This window comes from Haematobia irritans, chromosome 1, assembly GCF_050003625.1.
Source record: "Haematobia irritans isolate KBUSLIRL chromosome 1, ASM5000362v1, whole genome shotgun sequence".
NCBI lineage: Eukaryota > Metazoa > Arthropoda > Insecta > Diptera > Muscidae > Haematobia > Haematobia irritans.
In genome coordinates, this window is record NC_134397.1 from 217,665,217 (window position 1) to 217,674,761 (window position 9,545).

Here is a 9,545-nt window from a genome sequence, read left to right on the forward strand (position 1 = left end):
AAAAAACAACAGAAAACACAAAAACACCCAATCTCAACTACATACACAAACATTTGCACATTTTACACTCTATGAAACACCCACACAAATTATTGAATGAACCTTTTTGAAACATGGTATAATAACAACGACAACAACAATAAATTTAACCCAGAAGTGAGAGAGATACAAACAACCTATATTGGATGCTGTTCAATGCTGGGAGGTTCTAATGTTAAGCTTCAACCAGTGTTGCCATTTTAGGTAAATCTCTATAAGTTCTTGGCTTCAGCCGTGTTGAAGCTTATAAATCCTTAACTATGGAATTGACCTGTAAAATTTTATTACATATTTCTTTAATAATTTAAATTTTGTCATAGGGTCCGAAAATAACCACAACGCGTTGTGCATCCGTTGCAACGGAGTATAAAAAATATTCACGATCTCGGAAGATTGAATTATTGCACAGAAAAAAGTAAACTGTTTAGTGCCCTTGTGTACTTTTTAACTGCAATTCACGAAATTAGCAGAAAAAGTTTATAAAAGAAAAAAATGATCTAAAATTAGAAAAAAGTATGTAGGGTCTTAAGTTCGCCCAGGCCGAATCCAAGGTGGACCCTCCACCTTGGATTCTACTAAGGACTGTCAAAAAAGATCGATCAAATACGTATATAATTTAGTTTGACAAAATTTTCTATAGACATAAAATTTTTAAAAAATTTTCTATAGAAATAAAATTTTAACAAAATTTTCTATAGAAATAAAATTTTCAAAAAAATTTTTATAGAAATAAAATTTTGACAAAATTTTCTATAGAAATAAAATTTTGACAAAATTGTCTACAGAAATACAATTTTAACAAAATTATCTATAGAAATAAACTTTTAACAAAATTTTCTATAGAAATAAAATTTTGAAAAAATGATTATGAACCGATATGGACCAATTTTTGTGTGATTGGAGATCGGCTATATATAACTATAGACCGATAAGGACCAATTTTGGTATGGTTGTTAGCGGCCATATACTAACACGACGTTCCAAATTTGAATCGGATTGTATGCATTTTGCTCTTCCAAGATGCTCCGGAGGTCAAATCTGGAGAACGGTTTATATGGGGGCTATATATAATTATGGACCGATGTGGACCAATTTTTGCATGGTTGTTAGAGACCATATACCAACTCCATGTACCAAATTTCAGCAAGATCGAGTGAAATTTGCTTCTCTTTGACGCTCCGCAAGCCAAATCTGAGGATCGGTTTATACGGGGGCTATATACAATTGTGGACCGATGTGGACCAATTTTTGCATGGTTGTTAGAGACCATATACCAACACCATGTACCAAATTTCAGCCAGATCGGATGAAATTTGCTTCTCTTTGAGGCTCCGCAAGCCAAATCTGGGGATCGGTTTTTATGGGGGCTATATATAATTATGGACCGATGTGGACCAATTTTTGCATGGTTGTTAGAGACCATATACCAACACCATGTTCCAAATTTCAGCCGGATCGGATGAAACATGTTTCTGTTAGAGGCTCCACAAGCCAAATCTGAGGGCCCCTTTATATGGGGGCTATACGTAAAAGTGGACCGATATGGTTTTTGCATGGTTGTTAGAGACCATATACTTACACCATGTACCAAATTTCAGCCGGATCGGATGAAATTTGCTTCTCTTAGAGCAATCGCAACCCATATTTGGGGGTCCGTGTATATGGGGGCTATACGTAAAAGTGGACCGATATGGCCCATCCGACCCAATACCATCCGACCTACATCAATAACAACTACTTGTGCCAATTTCCAAGTCGATAGCTTGTTTCGTTCGGAAGTTAGCGTGATTTCAACAGACGGACGGACGGACGGACGGACGGACATGCTTAGATCGACTCAGAATTTCACCACGACCCAGAATATATTTACTTTTTGGGGCCTTAGAGCAATATTTCGATGTGTTACAAACGGAATGACAAAGTTAATATACCCCCATCCATGCAACCGGATCGGATGTAAGTTGCTCCTCCAAGAGGATCCGCAAGCAAAATCTGGGGATCGGTTTATATGGGGGCTATATAAAATAATGAACCGGTATGAAGCAATTTTTGCATGGGTATCAGATGTCATATACTAACACCACGTGCCGAATTTCAAGCGGATCGGATGAAATTTGGTTCTCTAAGAGACCGCAAGCCAAATGTGAGGGAAGGTTTATATTGGGGCTATACGTAAACGTGGTCCTATATGGCCCATTTGAAACGGATGAAACATGTTTCTGTTAGAGGCTCCACAAGCCAAATCTGAGGGTCCCTTTATATGGGGGCTATACGTAAAAGTGGACCGATATGGTTTTTGCATGGTTGTTAGAGACCATATACTTACACCATGTACCAAATTTCAGCCGGATCGGATGAAATTTGCTTCTCTTAGAGCAATCGCAACCCATATTTGGGGGTCCGTGTATATGGGGGCTATACGTAAAAGTGGACCGATATGGCCCATCCGACCCAATACCATCCGACCTACATCAATAACAACTACTTGTGCCAATTTCCAAGTCGATAGCTTGTTTCGTTCGGAAGTTAGCGTGATTTCAACAGACGGACGGACGGACGGACATGCTTAGATCGACTCAGAATTTCACCACGACCCAGAATATATTTACTTTTTGGGGCCTTAGAGCAATATTTCGATGTGTTACAAACGGAATGACAAAGTTAATATACCCCCATCCATGCAACCGGATCGGATGTAAGTTGCTCCTCCAAGAGGATCCGCAAGCAAAATCTGGGGATCGGTTTATATGGGGGCTATATAAAATAATGAACCGGTATGAAGCAATTTTTGCATGGGTATCAGATGTCATATACTAACACCACGTGCCGAATTTCAAGCGGATCGGATGAAATTTGGTTCTCTAAGAGACCGCAAGCCAAATGTGAGGGAAGGTTTATATTGGGGCTATACGTAAACGTGGTCCTATATGGCCCATTTTCAATACCATCCGACCTACATCAATAACAACTACTTTTGCTAGGTTTCAAGTCGATAGCTGGTTTCGTACGGAAGTTAGCGTGATTTCCACAGACCAACGGACACTTTCAAGAAAGCTTTAACCACAGTTGCCAAATTCTAAAAAATATGGCAAAATTTTTTTAAGTATTTGTTTTTGTTGTTTTGTTTTTTTTTTGATATTTAATACAATTAAATTACAATTACAGTTAATTTAGCGATTTAAAGAACTTTAAATCAAGAATGTTTTTGTTTAATTTAAAGAAAATATATCTTACTTTAATGGAATGGAAGAATTTCAAAATTTATCTATAAATTAAAACAAATATTATGAACTTTCTTTATTTTAAAGAAATTTGTTCTTATTATAGTATACCTTCATCACAGAATTTAAATTACATAATTTTTCATACAAGCTTAGAATTTTTCTCAGCGTGAACAAGTTTCGTTAAAGACTAATAAGACCTAACATTTTAGTTTTATTTCTCTTTATCTGTATTTTCATTTTGGAGGACTTTCCTTTAAGTGAAAATAAAAATTATTTTCGTTTGTCGGTATTTTAATGTCTCATGTTATTGATTTTTTTTATTTACAGATTTATTACAACTAAAGCTATCGTTTCAAGATTGATTTTATAATTTTATTCTATATTGTTGTTGTTTTTTATGAAACTGTTTGGTTCATGGGTTTTTCGCAACGGCAACAATTTACCTAACATCTTCACTTGTTTTGCTTTTACTCATCTTCAATAATTGCAAGGTATACAATTGGAGAGACAGACAATTCATATACAGAGAGAACATTATAATAGGGCTTTCTCTGAAATGTTGTTGTTGTTCATCGTATAGCTCTATGTGTTTGTTTTGATTTGACAATAGCCCCCCCAGTGTTGGGGTGGGTTAGTGTGGTGGATTTGTTCATTGAATGAGATTGTATTCTAAGGCATGCGCATAAAAGCCATAAACAATAACATCTAAGTCAAACGGTTAACATTAACGCTAACATTGACTGCTACCAGAAATCATTTGCAAGTCAGAAATGTAAATTGTTTTACATCTGTTAACGTATAACAGAAAACAAGTGTATTGAGAACAATAATTTAGGTTCTTCTGTTAATAACAGAAATGGTCTCTGATGAAACATTTGCGAAATTACAATGTAACATCTGTTACCACATAACACCAGACAACTAAATATACTCGCCGGTGTAATATGGTAATTTAGTTACATCTCTTACCAATATCAGCATCTATAACTGAATTTAAATAAGCAACAAGATTGAAATCTCATGCATATACAATTGTATTGATTTTTAATTGTTTTTAATGTACATTTATTGTTGTTATTATTAGTCGATAATCTAAATTGTTTATAAACAATTTGTATACATTGTAGAGAAAAATTGCCTATTTTGTTTAGAAAATCCATAGAATATGAAATAAATGTCGATAATGATTGTAATTAAATAAAATCGACTAATTCAAAATGATGTGTTGAGATTTCAGTATGTTTCAGTTAATTGTTATCAATCCAATTGTTGTGGGTGAATTTTATAAACAAAAGAAAAAGAACATTTATTTGATTTAAGAAAAAAATGGTGGGACATATTCACCGCTTACCTTTAATGCTTTTAAGATTATTTCATGATAGCAAATTTTTCACTATGTCCAAACCATGTTGGACGTAGTGAAAAATTTTGTTTCTTCGGATGAACTAAATATTTTTTATAACTGACGATATTTTGATGCCCATGATGAAATAAGGTCAAAACAAGTACATACATACAAAAAAAATTTTTCTGATTCAATCACGAAATTAATTGATCCAATTAATTTTTTAATTGAAATGTCTTCAATCACGAAAATGATAGTATCAATCCAAGTTTTAATTGGACAAAGAAAAAATTCTTGATTTAAAAATTAATTGACTTCATTACCAAATTTCAATTAAGTTTTTTAATTGATTCAATTAAAAATTTAATTGATGTTGATTGCAAAACTCAATTAATTTATTAACTAAAAAGGGTAACTATTTTCGATTACATTTTTAATTGGCTTAGAATTTTTATTTGGATTAACAATTGACTGTTTGAAAAAAAAATTTAATTAGAAATTAAAAAAAAATGTTCATCATTTTTTTAACTGACTTAGTCTTCCGAATTTGATTAAAAAGTTAATTGTATCAATTAATTTTTTAATTCAAAATTTTAAAATTTTCAATCATTGACTTAATTAACTTAATGTTTCTATCACGATTAAAAAGTTAATTGTATCAATTAATTTAGTAATTGAAAAAATTTTCAACTTCAATTAACTTTTTAATTGGAAATATTTTGGTGATATTTTTTTCTGTGTATATACGGCCGTAAGTTCGGTCAGGCCGAATCTTATGTACCCTCCACCATGGATTGCGTAGAAACTTCTACGAAAGACTGTCATCCACAATCGAATTAATTGGGGTGTGGTATTTTAAAACTTCTTAAGATTGTTTTCTAAATTGTGAGTTACGTAGAGAGCCAGAATTGAAATATGGGGGTCGCTTATATGGGGGCTATATAGAATTATGAACTTGATATGGACCAATTTTTGTGTGATTGGGGATCGATTTATCTGAGGACTATATATAACTATAGACCGATATGGACCTAGTTAGGCATGGTTGTTAACGGCCATATACTAGCACAATGTACCAAATTTCAACTGCCTCGGATGAAATTTGCTCCTCCAAGAGGCTCCAAACCCAAATCTGGGGATCGGTTTATATGGGGTCTATATATGATTATGGACTGATATGGACCATTTTTGGCATGGTTATTAAATATCATATACTACCACCACGTACCAAATTTCAACCAGATCGGATGAATTTTGCTTCTCCAAAAGGCACCAGAGGTCAAATATGGGGATCGGTTTATATGGGGGCTATATATAATTATGAACTGATATGAACCAATTCCTGAATGGTTATTGGATACCATATACTAACATCACGTATCAAATTTCAACCGATTCGCATGAATTTTGTTCTTCCAAAGGGCTCCGGAGATCAAATCTGGGGATCGGTTTATATGGGGGCCAGAGAATGAAGCCGCTGAGTCGCGCCGCTGATTTCAGTCGCCGCCGACCATTTTTTGCCAGTCGACGCCGCCGCCGAATATGTCGACTCATCTCGACTCAAATTAAGCCGCCAATTAATCAAAAATATCGATTTAAATCAGAAAAATATAATAATAATTGTAGTATTTTTGCCAAAATGTTGAACCTTCCATCCACAATCAATCAATTTCAAACTGCTATAACATTTTTGCAAATATTTAGCTCAGAAAATTTTAACTAAATGTAAATTTGATTGTAAGATTGGTTGTACAACTAATCTCATTACCTTTTGAATAACTTCAAATTGATTTCATAATGGATGATTGTGCTCCGCCGAATGGACAAATTAATATCGGCTTAGCCGACAAGCCGCCGCCGCCAGAGGTAAAACTTAAGTGTCAGCCGCCGCCGACAAAAATGGGTCGGCTTCATTCTCTGATGGGGGCTATATATAATTATGGACCGATGTGGACAATTTTTGCATGGGTGTTTAAGGCCTTATATTAACACCACGCACCAAATTTCAACTGAATCAGATGAATTTTGGTCTTCCAAGAGGCTCCGGAGGTCAAATCTGGGGATCGGTTTATATGGGGGCTATATATAATTATGGACCGATGTGGACAATTTTTGCATGGGTGTTTAAGGCCTTATATTAACACCACGCACCAAATTTCAACTGAATCAGATGAATTTTGGTCTTCCAAGAGGCTCCGGAGGTCAAATCTGGTGATCGGTTTATATGGGGGCTACATATAATTAAAGACCGATGTGGACCAATTTTTGCATGGTCATTAGAGACAATATACTAACACCATATACCAAATTTCAGCCGGATCGGAAGAAATTTGCTTCTGTTAGAGGCTACGGAGGTCAAATCTGGTGATCGGTTTATATGGGGGTTATATGTAATTATGGACCGATGTGGACCAATTTTGGCATGGTTGTTAGAGACCATATACTAACACCATGTACCAAATTTCAGCCGGATTGGATGAAATTTGCTTCTCTTAGAGCAATCGCAAGCCAAATTTGGGGGTCCGTTTATATGGGGGCTATACGTAAAAGTGGATCGATATGGCCCATTTGCAATACCATCCGACCTACATCAATAACAACTACTTGTGCCAAGTTTCAAGTCGATAGCTTGTTTTGTTCGGCAGTTAGCGTGATTTGAACAGACGGACGGACGGACATGCTCAGATGGACTCAGAATTTCACCACGACCCAGAATATGTATGCTTTATGGTGTCTTAGAGCAATATTTCGATGTGTTACAAACGGAATAACAAAGTTAATATACCCCCATCCTATGGTGGAGGGTATAAAAAAGTTTTATTATATTTTGAAATTTTTTTTTCGTGTTATTTTGGGTACTATATAGACTCAACTTATAATTTCACTTCTTGAACACTAAGAATGTGTGGCGTTATTTTGGACTCATAAAGAGTGAAGTGCCTACATATTTTATATAAGTCTGCACATAGACAAATTTCGCTATTATACTTCTTGAACATCGACAAGTGGTTCTTTTTAATCGAGCTGCGGTGTAACTTCCACATTTTGTCAGATCTTTCGATTTTATGTTGGGGCAACCAGTTTCACAAGCTTTAGTGTGTAAATATAACCATAGCGATAGGCGGTAGGCGAAACATTTTTGCCGCAACGGCAAATACAATAAGCTTGACGGCGAATAATTCCCTTTTCACGTTTCCTAACGTTTTTGTTGTCAATACAGCATGTTTTGACAATATTAAACAATGAAGTTGAATAAAAACATACAATGGCTTGTTATTTGTTGAGTTATTTCAAGAAAAAATAATCTACACGCGTCCAGGCAACAGTAATTCCTAGTGGTGAGTTAAAAAAATTGATAAGCGATTGCAACACTATACCAGTTTTCGCCAAGGAGTTAGAATAAGTTTTAATTTAGCGACACGCCGCTAGCCGTCACGGTATTCCGTCGCGGATTTTGGGCTTCCCATAAGAAATACACGTAAATAAGTGTTCGCCTACCGCCTATCGCTATGGTTATATTTACACACTTATCCGATTTGCGACGTCAAAGATGCACCACGCACTGGAGTCTGTGCGATATGTAAGTACTTTGCGATTGCCCAAGCGCTAAAGATTGGACAAAAATCCGTTTGGAATTAATTTAATGAGGCTGAGGCTAAGGGTCGAAATGAAGCTCGATGTACGGGTGCAACACGCGTTGACGCAGAAAAATCTTTTGGAACCAATTTACATCAGCGATTCGTCGCTGAATCGCAACAAAATCGAATCATTTCTGAAGCGGTTGTTGAAGTCAAGGAAAAACGCTTAGGTTGGTTTGGCTTACTTAGAATATTCAATCCATTGTGTGATGAACTTCTCTATTATCACTGAGTGCTGCCCGATTCCACGATTACCTCAATGACAAGGGACAACCTTTTTATACTCCGTTCCATACATTTTATATTATTGGAATTTATTACTATAGTCAAGAATAGTAAGAATGGATAAATCGAATAACTTTAAATTAAAACATTGATGAATTTTGTATATTTTCCTGAAACAAATCCTTTGCTTCTAAATCCTCCATTTTACTTTTTTAAAGATGTTTGAAAATATAGGTCTTATTCAACATTAGAGGTCTGCACAATTCCATTTGTAAATGCAGAGTACACGTGTACTTGCTACATGAGTACATCTATTTGAAAGAGTCGCAAAACTATTGGTACACATTTTGATGAACACCAAAAGCCACGAGTAACTTCTTGTTGCTACTCTGATGTCTTCACTACCAACAAACACATATTCCTCTTTCTCTCTTATTGAAGTGTACTCAGAGTGATCACGTCGAGTATGTTGCGAGAACAAAACTTCATAGAGTACTCCATGTACCAAGTGCAGTTTCAGAAATACAAAAAAAAGTTAATCTCCATAATATATGTTGTGGTTTATTATAAAGAACGGCAAACGTTAAGGTAAGTGTGTGACATACATAAATATATGAAATATGTGATATACATACATATCTATAATTAATAATAATGGAAAGTTTTGCTTCGCACATAACTGAGAAATACTTGTGGTACCACGTGAAGTAAAGAGAATCCATGTTGTACTTTTTCTCAAGTACTTACATTTTTATTGTTCCTTTTTTTCGGAACACATATTGTTTCGGATAAGTACTTGGTGGTATTTGACAAGCAAGTGTTCTCTTCACTTCACTACTTGCGCTCTGAGAGAAAGACAGTGTATGTACTATATTCGACAGCGAATTGCATACATGTAGTGAAAAGTTATTCGATGCAGACCTCTATTCAACATATTATGATTAATTTTCTTGTTATCACCACAACATTCACTTTCCGCAATGTTATCGACTATACCCTTAACATTGATATCATATTATCTCTCTCTCTCGCCATTAACATTTCATCCTATTAAAACCACCCAGTGCTCTGTTA